Raw genomic sequence first — 15,607 nt, forward strand, 5'->3', positions numbered from 1 at the left:
CATATTCATTCATCTTCTTTACCACTCTGTCCATTACCGGGTCGCAGGTCGTCCCAACAGTCAACGGGTGAGGCAGGGTAACACCAGTTCAGCGCAGGGCCACACATTGGCAATCAGTCACACCAAGTTGGATTCCAACCTGTGACCTTCTTGCTGTGAGGCAACAGCGCTTACCACTGTGCCACCCTAAAAGGCATGCAGATAATATATTTGAGTTTATGTGGTTTGACTGCAAGCCAGTGAAATTGCAAATGAGGTATAAAATGGAGAAACATAATTTATCTTTGGTTATCGCTTAAAAACTACACTTAAAAACCTTTTGTTTTCACATGGGGACTATTGATTGGTTTCTTAGCTGATGGTTTGGTTGCACGGTTTGTCAATTGCGATGCATCTTTGGCAAGAATAGACCCCTTGAATGGAAAAAAGGGATAAAAGAAAGGATCTGTTAGGACTTGGCAAAGTTATGAGCTTTGTATTTTGTTTGCTTTGTTCTCACTAGAAATGGAACAAACATTGCTACTTGATAGTGATCCAGCACAACACAGTTTAACAGCATGGAATTTGCAAGCCACTTAATCAGTTGAAAATGAAACATTCAATTAAGGACCACTTTGCCAACCATTATGTGGAAACATGAGAAAGCATGTGGAAAAAAAGACACTTTGAAAATGCTCCGCTGTGTCTTTATATATATGATAAGTGATGTTAGAGAGACAAGAACAATGAATGTATTGTCTTTAATAATCAATCAATAAACAAAGCACAAAGTGGGTAAAACACTATTTAAAATCTGCTGCTCGCTTCGTTCTGTTTATTTTTAACATTGCAGTGTTAGCAGCTGATTGACAGCTCAAGCCAACTGCTGTTGAGCTGCTGTCCAAATTCAGTCATGCAGACTAAAACTTTGCACACATGGATTTTACTTATATTTCACCAACATATTATACCCTTTTTACACAAGTTAACACAGTTCCCAAACACTTAAATGAAATATCTGTGTGACAGACTTTGGTCAAAATAGCAAACAGATGCTGCAGGACAGCATCCCACATTTCTGTCTCAAACAGCTCTGACAGTTAAAGCAAAACTCAGCAATGTTGCTGATGGAATTTCCCTCTGGGATTAATGAATTAGTCTGATTTTACATTTCATATAATATTATAATAGCTTTGTTTTTGTCAATAGTGGAATTTTTTTAATATCCAAATGTGCGGTAGGGATTAAAAGTAAGGCGCATCAGTGGCTTTACAGCACTAAGATTACTGCCAGTGTACAAATCCAAATCCCATTGGCAGGACTTGATTTTATGCCTTGGTAAAGGAATACATTGCAGAGAATGAACCAATTTTGACATTGAGTGTCATTGTAGGAGTGAATTTAGAGACAGGTACAGAGAAAATAGCTTAGAAAGTGAGGGCAAAGCGATTGAAAAGAGAGCAGATGATAAATTGAAGAGGACCATGGCAGTGATTAATATCATTTGCCGGTAAATCCAGGCTTCACTGATTTTCTAATCAGGGCTGAAGCTTGGAGCCAAAACGGTGCTGCAACTGGGGCGGCTTCACAATCCTCCAGCTCAGAACTACTGTTTTGTCTCTTAGGTATTATCTTACAAAGCCCATTATGCCACAGAAACGACGACAAGACACAGGCACAGAACAGTTGTAACTCTAGTGTGCACGCAAACATACACACATGACACACACGGACACTTGCATGCACAGTAATTCGTTCCCTGCACAGATATGTACTGTCAGACAAATCCCAGTGTAACCCTGGATTACTGCTATGTGTGCATGCAGCTGTGCACTATTAAAAAACAGATGTGACATCTTCATATCGTGAATTCCCCGAGACAGATAATGTGGGTGCAGCAAATTTAGCAATGTGTAAACAATACATAAAAACACTTAAACCACATAACTCATTGAAGCTTGTAATTTTGCGATGTTCAGTGAATTAAGACTTTATAATCATAATTACTGGTGCTGTCAGACGCATGTGCACTTGCTCCGTTAGATGTGTGCCTGGTCTCCCACAATTTAGTTAAATGTAATATCAACATGTGTACAGTGGACAAAAATGCAGACTGTGCTTCTTTATGCAATTAAAAATGAACTTTTAATGATGGCATGCGATGACATTGTGTAGGTCACAAATTTCTAGCAGCCAATCATCTGCTTCAGGAGGCAATTGAGGGTATGACGTGTGTGTGTGTGTGTACTCTTTTAAAGTATAAACTTCAGAAGTTTCAATTGTATACATGTAGTCGTATATGTAGTTAACCTACTATTTAATAAACACAAGTTACAAAAGACCACAGAGGCTCCAGTGCATCCTTGCTCAACATGACACAACGAAAGCTTTTCTTGGTAGAGAGTTGAAGGCTATTGTAGCATTGTGAACTGGAGCACACTTTGGGAACACAGGCAATGCTTGATCCACTGATTATTATCTTGTTGTCTATGGCTTTCCCCACTCATGTGTTTGTCATAGGTAGGGATACTTCTCTACACGCTTTCAGATTGTGACCTTGAGGCTTACAATATCTTTAATTTTCCAGCAGGTTACAATCGATGTAGTCAGCCTGCAAAGATCTGTGACCAATATTAAACATTTGTAGACAACATCAATGAAAGCATAATGCATTCCTAATAATGTTATTTGAATCATCTTGTGCATTCTATAGCCCTTAATTATAGATGTTCTTACCTGCATATAAAAAACCCCAACAACATAATTCTAGAATAAAAGTAAGGCAAGACAAAGTGCAAGAAACTATAAAAGCGATTGCTCCAGTGTTTGGCTTCCCAGAGCAATGTGTTTGCATTTCTCTACATTACATTTTGAAAAGTTCTTTAAACTGAAAATTGGGTTATTGCAATATTTTTTTTTTAGAGTATGCAAAAAGCCCCAAAGCAAGCAGTAATGTGAAGATTAGGAATATGTTAACTATCTTAATAAACCCACTCAAAATACACACACTCTTATTTTAATATTTCTTGAGTTACCCTCTTCTCCTCTCGTTTTTTATAATGAACCAACCATTAGTTTATTGTCCATATAACCTTTTATGTATCTGCATAATCCCTATGCATTCTTTCCTGCATGGTGAAAACAAGTCTTTATTATTAGAATAAGCAAGTAGTTATGACCTTTAAAAATAAGTAACGTTAATGTAAATCAGAAAGTTTTGTTTTACTCCTGCTCGCCTTCATTCCTCTTTTCTAGATCTGCTCTAGAAAAGAGAGGAATGAAGGTGAGCAGGAGTAAAAGAGATTATATTATATGTGTATAAATGAGAAGATGCACGGTAGCCAACAGTCTGGTACTCGGCTGAGCTAACGGCTATTCAATGAAATTTTTTTTAAATAAATAAACATATTTTCTATTGATGTTTGCTGACTCATCCATCGTCTGCTGGAGCTGGTCCCAGCAGAGATTGTATTGCAAGGCTGGAAAATACCCGTGACATGTTGCCAGGTCACACAGACTGACAATGATAGACACTCACTTACACTCATGCTCACATCTCTGGACAGTCGGTGTTCTCCAATTATCCTAACATGCATGAATTTGAACTATGGCAGGTGTTACTGGGGCAGCTGGATCAAAACCAGGAGTGTGTATTACTCATCCTCTTTCATGCAGCAGGCGAGCAACTGAGAGACGATGTTATGCATTTGTCGACTATAGAAAAAAGCAACATCGTGAAAATCTTCAATTACATTCAGCATTTGTAAAGCATTCACAAAGATCTGTCCCTCGTTGTCTGCCCCTGAGTTAGCTCGTCAAAATTGTTTATCCTCATAATACTGTTTCGTTATTTAGTTTGCACACCAACTCAACTGCAGAGAGTCGTTGTTGTTGCCTCTCAGTAAGTCTTTGAGACTGACAGCCAATCATAAATCTCATTTCAGGGACACTCGCTGTCAATGGACATCCTCAGTCTGCAAAAATGTCACCTTATACTGCCAGTAGATAATCATAGATGAGACAAGAGATGAAAAGCAGGAGCCTCCTCTGTCAAGCAGTGTGAAACTCATATTTACTGACATTGCAGTCAGTTGCTGAGCAGAAGAAAAAAAAAACTACTATCGAGGCTGTTTATTTTATCACAATGACCCCAAAGCCTCCTCTCAAACTGTGTTGCACGCATGAATTTGAGACGAGCAAACAAAACAATACGATAACTCATTCTTCCTCACAACACCTCTAATCCTTTGTTCACGTTAATCTCTTGTATGCACATAATAAATCCCCTTATTTTGATGTGCAAATAATGTGTGTGTGTGTGCTGTCGTTGAGGTGGGGTCATTGCTTCAGCGTTATAAAGGTGTATGATGTTCTCTGTTTTGGCAACCTTCATGCCAACAATGACAGAGAACACACCGTTTGCCGTAGTTCAGTCTTAACTGAAAGTCTTCTTGAACCGCAATATTCCGGTGAACAACGGCCTGTTTACAAAGCAGCTGTTCCTCCCACTCCCGTGCAGGTGGAACAAACCAAGGCCCGTCGATCAGCTACGTATTCCAGATTGACTACCTCGACGCCATCATTTAAAATGGATTCCTTAAAGACAGGGACATGAACAGTGACTGATACTGCCCTGAAGTCTGTAATGCTAAGTGTGAAGCTTAAGCCAGCAGGTAATTTGCTTATCTTACATTAAAGATTGGAATCAGAGAAATAAAAGCTCTGCTTATCCTCAAACCAATTAAAGAAATTCAATTAATACTCTTGGTAAATTCAAATTTTGAATTCAATAATTGACATTTGGCTTGTACTTTGCAAGGAAATGACTTAAAATCACACTTTATTTGCTGCAATGGTACCTTTTCTGCTGATTGTTCAACAATGTATGGAATACGCTGCACAATATCTTGATACTGATACTGTTTCAGCACAAGCACAAGAATCAAAATCGTAGCACGGCAAAGTTGCAGACCCCTATAATTGTTGGATTAAAGCCTTGCCTGTAACCATCTCCTTGAAATCAGGTGCAAACACAGCTGGAAAATCAGCTATGTTGCCTTGTCCACGGCCCGCGGCTCTCTATCGCCTCCCACTTCACCATTCCATCACAGAGCTCAAGAGTTAATGTGGTTGATACAGTCCCTGTCTGGGGGGGGGGGATGATGTGGCTCAGGGCCGATCGTCCCTGACTGGCGTCAGGGCAGCAAGTGTAAGCAGTGAGGGATGTGACTGTCAAAGCAAGTGGTTAGAAGTGTGTGTCTGAGAGAGGGAGAGAGAAGGCGATAGAACAACCCAGGCCCCTAATCACAGGTCCAATTAGCTGGCCTAATCTGTCGCCCCTCTGCCGGCCATAACGATCCCCTGGTTCAGCCCTGTGTCTGTCATCTTTACGGCCACATAACCGAAATCTATCTACCTCTCTTTTCTCTCACTCTCCCTCCTTTTATTCTTTGTCTCGCAGTCTGTCCAAGCCACCTCTCCTTTATACGGCACATTTATGCTCCATCTTAGTAAAAGGTAATCACTGTGGACTACTTCACCTGAGCTATTTCTCAGGAGACCTGTGTCATGTATGTGTGTGTGTGTGTGTGTGTATGACAAAGAAACAGTCAGTGTAGTGACTATGTAGTCACTGATGCATGGGCTTAATATGAGCACATATCAGGATTAGCAAAGTTTGGTTTATAACTTAGCCTCTGTTTTTTCATGCATTTATGCTTTTAGTGTGTCTGTGTGGAAAAAATGTGTGAAATCGCTTGCCTGGATTTTGGCACTGACTCGAGAAGCTCACAGTAATGCATTTTCTTTTGGTACATAAATCACAATCAGCCCACTCTGCCATCTGGGTTACTGCTACATGGCCCTTGTAATGTACATGCTGCTTAGACCACCAGCTGAATAAATGAAGAGTCCAGGATATAAAGTAGATACTTGGCTGTAATAGACAATCAGGTGGTGAATTTATTCCTTTTCCTTTCATATTTCACTGAAAAAAGGCTTCAAATTCTACACCAGCTCAGATATGAGAGCTGTGTTTCAGGGCACATGCACAAATACTTGCCTGCGCTATGTGTGTCTGTGTGTCTGTGGTAAGAGGATATGCTGTCAGGAAATGAACACTAGTTATCATTGCTGTGTTTTTTAACAATAAAGATAATAAAATATTGATGTTGAAGATGCATAAAGCATAAACTCTGCTTCAGATTTGATCTGTACGACCATTTTCCATCCTACATTGTGACCTGCAGAAATCAATTTTCTAAACGGGAGATCAGTAACAGTCGTGGTCCTCGCCCAGACGTTCTGCCTCTTTGACAGATCCCTGCACAGATCTGGCTCTAATTGGAAAATTAAAGTCATTGACACGAGAGGCATTTCTCTCACTTTCCTAAACACCAATTAGCTAAGGATAAATTATCAACAGACGCAAACTGATGGTCTCACAATGTGTGTGCGCTCACACACACACACACTATATGTGTGCTGAAACAAACATTAAACAACAGGCAGCCTTTCAGAGTAAACTTCTAACCCAACCATGACCATTCAGTAATATCCAGGCTTGAAGCGTGCTGTAACCCCTCGATGACAAATTATGTGAAGCACACACACACACACAAACCCTACAGGGAATATGGTGTATTTCATCCAGCCACCACATAGATGAAGGCTCTGTCTGCCTTCAAAAGAAATATTAAATAAGTATTAGATCCCTCTTGCATGTACCGCAGACATAAATCACAGCACCATGTGTTGTTCTCACCTGTAGCTGTTAAGAGTTATAGGCTACACAAATATCCCCTGGAACTGAAGTCAATCTAAATGGCATGTCTAAAAATATTTATTTCAAGCTGATTTACATAAATCATCTTGAAATAAATCTTCGGCATCAAATTACAACGAAAGGTTGCGCATTTCTAAACAGGTTACTTCAAATACCAAGTCACTGATGGAAAGAAAGATAAAAAAAAAAACATTCCTCATCAACAATTGGTTTGGATCTTGCACAGCAATATGTTAATAATGCAATTTTTAGATAGAAAAATAGAAATAACATACCAATGGGGGGGGGGGGGGGGGGGTAAAAGTACAGCTTCCTGATAACACTGTTTTGTTGGCAATTTGGAGTCGATCTACCTTCAATCATGAAACAGCGTCGCTTTCGTGGACAGCGGCGCACACACACACACACATACAAGTTCCACGCATCCCGTTGGCGCATCAAGTGGCTGCAGTCGTCGGAAACACGTCCCACTTGAGCAGGACGTGCGCGCCATCGTTTCGCACCCCTGCGATTTCGTTTGTGAAAGTCGGCTATGTTGTTGCAACAACTTGACTGTCCTGCCTAATTACCGCACACATTTATGCTTTCCATTCTATGTTTGCTGCAAATTATTCTGGTGCTGTGCCACGAAATGCGTGCGCGCATTGATACTACTGCCCAATCTTACGGTGGAGGATTCATTCAAATTCTGCACACAATATCATTTATTTCCGCGACACAATTATGTGCATATCACGGATGTTATGTCAGGTATAAGTTCACACTTTACGGTCATCTGAAACATCAACAATTTGCTCTCTTGATGTCCAAGTTATTTATTGGACATCCAATAAATAACTTAATTAACATGCAGTTAATTCTGGTGCCAACAAGTTTGGCGCTTGTTGTTCAGCCGTGAAGTGCCCATGAAATTATGTTCAGTCGGATTTAAATCTAACACCATTCATCTTACACATATGCGCAAGCACACAATTACAGTCAAAGAATTATCACTGCGTATGCAAACTGCAATTCCAATCAATTTCAGAGCGCTTCAAACTCACACAGTCGGAAAGCATCAAGCAAGTGAAATGGGGCTCGGATGCAACCAGACAGAGCCGCGGCGCATCGAACTTTCCCGTTGAACAGAAACACCACCAAAGTCCCACCTTCTCCTAACGTGCGCTGGAAATGTCTTTGCCCTCCGCTGCTGGAACGGAAGGTATAATACGATCCCTTGTGTGATATAAATCAAAGGGGGGAAGGGGGGGGAAGACCCTCTGCGCGCCCTGTCGCCACCTCCATGCGCGTCTGGAGTATCCTTTCCGTGAAGCGCAAAGAGAGAGAACGGCAAAGGGCGCTTGCGGCACGGCGGCGGCGCGGTGTGGCAAGCCCCTGGTGGAGAGACGGGGAACATGCAAGTGAGGAGGTGGAGAGAGGCAAAGAAAGAGGGATGGAGAAGCAGGAGGATGGCAACTGTTCAATCGTTAAACTATAGTCGCAACAAAGAATGAAAGTGAGAACACTTCATTCATTCTCGGCTGCAGGAGAGAAAGACTGCTATTTTTATTACCTTCGCCAGTTGTGGAATTAACAATGGATGTGGAGAAGAGAAATTATTTTGCACAATGGCTGTAAGAAGTCCAAATGTGTTATTCAGGGATAACTTTGTGTCTGGGAAACATCTGACAATGTGTGGGGGAGATAGGCGTCAGCAATGAGACAGGAGGATTATTCATCTGCACATCATCCGCCATCCCAACCTGCGGAGCATCTCAGAGGCTCAGTCAGCGAGGCCGGGAAGGTTAGGGATACACCAATGTGCCAAAAGGCGTTGTGTGGAGGCTGTTCATAGGAGAGGTGCTGAGCAGAGGAAAAGACAAAGGGAAAGAAGGAGTAGAAGGGCGAGGGAGGGGCTCAGAGGAGGAGAGAAATAAAAGAGAAACAGGTTGTTTGGTCTCATTTTATTCCAAACTCAGCACTTCACGATTGAACGGTTAGAAATAGATACTTTTCGATTCAGAGACAAAAGTTTTATATTGTAGGAAAGGCAATTTTTTCACCATATTTGACTATTAGACAAAACTATCTGACTGATTATCATTTTATACGGGTGTTAAACATTTCCGGTTCTGGTCTCCGAACCTTGGTTGGGGGACACCGGGGAGACGTCTTCTCCAGGAAGAATTAAACTAGTTTTACAGTGGATATGGATAAAAAAAATTATACTGTTATGGTTCTATTTTTTTATGTATCTTTTATCATTGAGCATATACATCAAGACAGTCATATTTTTAAGCTGCATATCATAATAGGTTAATTACTATTTTGTATTTATATGTAACATTATGTTAACTGTAAATAATATGGCCCTTTCAAGGCGACCGATCTATGATGTGTTTATGGTTACTGATTTATTGAGCCCTTTTCATAAAGGTTTTTATATGTTATGATCAAAGTAATCTTGCTAAGGCATGGATCAATACCACTACCTGGAAAAGCAGCTGTCAGACTGATGGACATTTGTAATTCAAAGGAAAAAAAGGCACTGATATCTGTCACTTTCCCATTGGTGTGATTACCCAAAAGAATAAATACAATAAATACAGCACATTGTTGCTGACATGTGCCCTTTGTGTAATGGTATGTTTCAAATCACGTGTATTTTGTCAATTGCATTTTCTTTTTACAGCGTAGTTTCAAATACTGAGTTAGCTTTGCTTTGACTTCTTCTTTTTCTGCTTCATGACTGCTTCAATGAATTGTCTTGATATCTGTTATTTGTTATATGTGGATTGCCATATGTAACTGGCATATACTGCTCATTGCCATTGAAATCTTTCAGCGGTGCTAAATGTATCTTTTAGAGGTATTCATATTTTGCCATTATCCTGCATCCTGACCGATCCCTGAAGAATGTTGTCCAAATTAATATTCCAAATATATATATATATTAAATCTATTTTCTTTCGAATAGAAAGCCTCTGACATATATACATAAATTTATGAGCATATTGAAGCAGAGGTTTTGTCCTGGAATCGTCGTTTTCCTTTTAACTTGCTTATTACAATATGTGCTGTCCAAAGCCATTTTTACATCGCCAGCTTTTTGGACCTGATGTGCTGAGTAAGGACATATCTCTTGCTTCAGCAGTGAGGTGTTGAAACGCTGCCCATACCCATCATTTAGGTCCATAATTGGAACCGGAGACCAGCAGCTACAAACCTAAATATCCGAGGATATATTAAGCCTACTGTAAGACACAACCAGCATCAGATCAATACTGAGAGAGAGAGAGAGGGAGGATGCTGCACTCACTCTATGTATGAGATACAAGGAGTCAGTCAAAGGTTACTGAAGCAATTTATTTTCTCCAAAGTTGCTTTTTTGCATTATAGATTCCTTTCATAATTCTATCTATCCTCAGATTTCCAGTGTAGTTTTCCACCCCAGTCCAAAACAAGAGTTCATAAGGGTGCAGTGAATTTAAAGGAGGAACAATCCATTCCTATTTTCAAAGAAAATCAGCCGGTTTAAACGACCAATCACTCACATCATGCCTGATTAACAAATACGGTCATTAATGTAACTGCCACATTCTGTTGTAATTGCATGGTCAGTGAGGAAGAACTGAACTGCAGTCTATGCTGAATCAGAAGTCAAATTGTTTCCATATCTTCCAAACAATGGTTCATTTTCACCATGACAACAACAGCCAGTAGCTCCTTCAAAACAACCTATAGTTTATTTTTAGTGGGTTGCAATTTTGGGGGGTGCTTTGATAAATACGTATTATCTGTGAGTGTGAAACACCATCATTACAGGTGAAGGAAGTTTGGATTCATAGTATTGGTTTTTGTTTGGGATAATGTCCCATGGCTTGTCCTGCCTTTTCATTCAGACCACTTGTACCACTATTGTTTATCAAAGACAGTAAAAGTAGATGCGAAAGTGTATGTTTAATTAAAGACGCCGATCTTAGGAACATAACCATCTAATTTATTCTGTTTACATTCACCAGATAACAATTAATTAAAAGGTACAGAATTAGTTCCTGGATGTTCCTTTTTAAATGTGTATAAATTACTTTAGATGGATCTGTTTAAATATTATATACTGAATTTCATGATCTTTTCTTTTATTGCTCTGTCTTTGATTTTTCAGAGGAGGTTGTTTCCAACTCAACAACTTGTACAATACAGTGTTCCCAAACTGCATTCTGTGGAGCAACCCACCGTGTCCCCATTCAGCACCATGGACAACTCCTATTTTCCATGTAAAGCGGACAACTCCTCCTCAGTTCCAAACAGTGTAGAGTGGCCCTAGTTTCTTCACCATTTATTCCAGATCACCCAGGCGGTACAGTGTCTCCTTCAAGCTCGGGTCCATTACCAGAGGCCCGGGAACTAGGGGGTTCTGCTCAGGATCGTAGCTGTCTCTCGATCTACGTTCTACTGGACGGAGATGTCGGACGTTGTTCCTGGTATCTGCTGGAGCCATTCACCCATATATATATATTTATATTTATGGTGATCTTTTGGATGTGAGTTTGTCTCAGATATACAGATATTTAAAATAGTCCCTGAAGAATAGCTTGACAATATCCATACATAAGATAAGCAGTATTGTTCCTACACTGCATCACACCAGACGAGTAATTCCCATTTATTCATTTAATAAAGATTTGTCTGTATTGTATATGAAATTATCTTTTACTTATTGAAAGTTCACGTTCCCCTTTGCAAACCCATTTCATTTCCATTTAATTTAATCCAATAAATTGTATTTATGCCTGCAGGCAAGATTTCATGCTGAATAGAAATACATTAAAACAACACAGAGTTTACTGAATATCAAGAGCTGCCAATTCACAAAAGCACAACCTCATCAGGAACTGAGCTCTAAACCAACATTTAGCCACTTACATAATCTAAAATAACATTTAACCACTTGAAAATGTAACAAGCACAGTAATCATGAAGGTTCTGAGGTTGATGACAACAATAATTCGGCCTTGAGGACAATGTGTCAACTTGGCTGTTGAAGCATTACAAAATACCCCAGATAACATGATAGATTAAAACAATAAATGTATGATCACACAAAGTGGAGCAAATGCATCCCTGTGATTCAGTGCAGCTCATCTGTCTAGCTCTACTTTTAGTTTATCATATCTGTCAATCGTTGAATGAGGCTCTTTTTTTCTTTTCTTTTTTTGGCAATGTCAAAGTGAGCTGCAGGCCTGAGGTTAAAATTGACACACCTGCAAGACGTACCTTTTTCCAGTTATTAGAGATCAAATAATAGCAACCCGAGGCTCAAATCAATAGTGTACCAACAGTCTTTTAGTATGTGGACTTCAAGACAACGCATTTCAACATGGTGGTTCTGTGTAGGCGGTTCTCGGTCACGAGGAGTTGCCGCCAACTTTCTTTCTGATGTGTTAAACTCTTTTCCAATTTACAGCCATCAATTTAAGGTGCCCTTCGTTTCTCAAAAGAAACAAAATGTGTTGTATTAGTGTTCAAACAAATGTCACAAACAGTTTTGTATCCATATTGTCCTTGTTGCAGTTATAATCCTGAGTCATTAGAAGATAAGTCCATCAGGAAAAGCAATTCATCGATGTCACAAGCACTCCAGCCGACCTCCATCGCAGGCATGATGGCCACGCCCAAGAATTGCCTCGTCGGCAGTTTGACCCTCTTCAGCAGTGTGGGATGGTTTGGATGATGCAGTCGATGCTCGCAATAGAAAGCAGAGCCACGACATTTGAGTTTGCCAGAAAGATGAGTCGATATCACTCCATATTTGTCGGACATGCTCCACTCCTACACTCCGTCTCGTTCCCTCCGCTCTGCTTCCGTTGGACTTCTTACCAGCCCCAAAGTAAAAATGGTCACAATGGGGGACAGAGCATTTAGTCACTCCGCCCCTAAACCCTGGAACTCCTTACCAACTCATCTTCGTCAAATTGATTCTTTGGACATTTTCAAAACTCAGCTCAATACTTTTCTTTTTAAATCTGCCTATTTGCTGTGATTTTTTCCGTTTTTTATATGCTTGATTGCTTTTAATGTAAAGTGTCCTTGGGTGTCATGAAAGGCGCCATCAAATAAAATGAATTATTATTATGATTATTATGATTGATTATATCAATTAATCGTCACTGCACCATTACCCATGATGATAATGTCTTATTTTTTTCCACATAGCATGACATTTAGCTCCACCAAACTTCATTGCATAAGCTAGTTTGTATGTTTATCACCAGTCTGACTAAAGCATTACCAGTAATTGCAGGACAAGCACTCAACAAGCACAGCTGGAACGAAAGGCTATTCCACTACACAGTCCACCTGTCGCTCATGGCCAGTCTCAACTGGCAGCGATTTGTAATTTGATCAAACAAACCTAAATAAAAATGTTTGACCCAAATTTCTCCACAAGTTCTACAGCCACAATCCTGCTGAGAGTGAATGAGAGTGGAGCGACTTGCTTTAATATCATTCCTGGTTATGTACACAGAAAATTAACCAGCAAGGTAGCTGATGCTATTCCTAACTTATTCTAAAAGATCAATGTCATAGGTGTAGCTATGTGCATGAGTGTGTGTGCATGAGTGTCTGTCTGTGTGTGGCCCTGTGATGAACTGGCGGCTTGTCCGGGGTGTACTCCGCCTCTCACCCGTTGACTGCTGGGATAGACTCCAGCATGACCCGGTAACCGACAAAAGCGGTTCAGAAGATGAATGAATGTTGTTTGACCAAGAATTCTTTTTCTATTTGATCCTCTGCTTTGTTTTTAGCATCAGCAGCTCTTGGAATCTATGATTTTTCAACCCTGATGTTCCCTATTGAAAGTTTACTTTCTTAGATAATGCACAGGTCTTTTATTGTCTGTGTGTCCTTGCAGCTGAGCACCCATTTCCCTGTTGAAGACCTTGGGGGAGGTTTCTTATCTGAGTCGAGGGTGTAAAGGCAGTGCTGGGCAGATAATACAATGCCCTGAGACAAATTTGTGATGTGTGGTATTTGGCTGTATAAATAAAACTGACTGCACTTGAGTGGGTTTAATCAAAGCACTGAATATATATATAAAGACCGTAAAACTCCATATAAACAGAAAATGAACAGAGGCTCAGTATTTTCCATGTTAGCCACAGACTGTTTTTTTTTTTATCTAGCATAGTATGCATGCTATGAAAAGATGTCAATAACCTATTTGCTAACAAATGTCACTTTCAAGTGAGATTCAGTGAGAAAGCCTCATTGATCATATGTCAATAAAAAAAATGTTGGCTGCAAGTCAATACAACAATTTACATCCTGTAAATCGGTCCCTGCTTCTCTCAGGCTGCAGGGGAGCCCGGTTATCTAAATTGACAGACATCTGAAGAATATAGCTCCTATCTTCCTTTTCATCTACCACAGTATGTGGGTAGAAAAGATGATCACTGTGCGCCTCTGAGCCTGCAGCTAGATCACAGTCTCCCAGCAGGGCTTGTAAAAGTTGTGCTGATTTGATCGTGTCTTCTTACGGGCAAATGGGACCTCATTCAAAAGGGCCTCTGCCAGTTGAAACTATCTGCATGTTCTTTGTGACTGCGGTTCTTTCACCTAAACAATCCAGACGCCGGCGCCGTTTGAAATAATGTTTTGAAGGCCAATGACAGGAAATGAGGCAGAGAGAAATGAGACAATTGAAAAGTTGCAGTCAATTCGAAGTAAAGTATTATTCTCCTCCTCATCACATTTTATTTTTTTGCCAAGTTGTCATACATTGTGAAGCAGCAGCCCAACTGACTTCATACTAAGCAGTCCAGGAGACCTAAAAATATTCCTTCATATACACCACATTAATCTTTCTCTGTCTCCACGGGACATAATGTTGGGAAGTAAAATCCACTCATTTTCCCAAAGGGAGTTCCGTTTGTCGTATAATATCACAAAGGCAATGCATTACATTTTATATACGCGCTTGTGTGTGTGTGTGTGCATGTGTAGACACGGACACGTTTGTAATGCAGAGGTAATTTACTGTGGCTTCACTGAGATTTTCAGACTGTGCGAGGAGGTGATATGAAAATTGTGTGTTTCTAACGCAATTGCAAAGCCACTGCTCACAAAAGGAGGAAGTGCAATATTTCTACCACACTCTTATAATAAGCTTTTGCTTATTGTCTGGTGTTTATACATACCATATATATATATATATATATACCACATATACATCCATATTGAATTTGATGTTGCTCCTGGCTCTTGCATTGCGATGTACTTTGTGTGATTGCTGTTATTTCTCCGAATGTTTGAAGATTCCACATTTCGCCCACGTCGTTTCCTAGCAATAGCTCAAGGTCGTTTGCCTGAAAGTTGATTTGAAAGATGTTTGTGTATTATGCTTAAAATGATTGCCACGTTACATGCACTAAGGAGAGCACAAATCAAGGCACGCCAAGCACATAAACATAACCTGAGATGTCACAAAGTAGGCTCAACTTTTAATTTCCTTTTAGGAAGTTAAAAAACTAAATTGATGCCTACCATGGACTTGATATTAAGAAAGGACCGGAGTACCCGGACGTAACCCACGCAGACATGGGGAGAATAAGACAAACGCTGCACAGAATGGAATTGAACCCAGAACCTCCTTGTTGTGAGGCAACAGTGCAACCCACTGCGCCACCATGCCACCCGAATTGAGAACCACTTTTCTTATCTTGTTGATCTGGTACCTCAACAGAGTGGAGAAGGAAAACGAACTGGATAGAAATTGCTGTCCTCATTCTCTCAACCGGTTGTGTCCACTCCGCAGCAACTTGTCTGATTTTTTTTGGGGGGGGGCTGTTTCAGTACAAATTA

The sequence above is a fragment of the Brachionichthys hirsutus genome, chromosome 8 (assembly GCF_040956055.1).
Source record: "Brachionichthys hirsutus isolate HB-005 chromosome 8, CSIRO-AGI_Bhir_v1, whole genome shotgun sequence".
Taxonomy (NCBI): domain Eukaryota; kingdom Metazoa; phylum Chordata; class Actinopteri; order Lophiiformes; family Brachionichthyidae; genus Brachionichthys; species Brachionichthys hirsutus.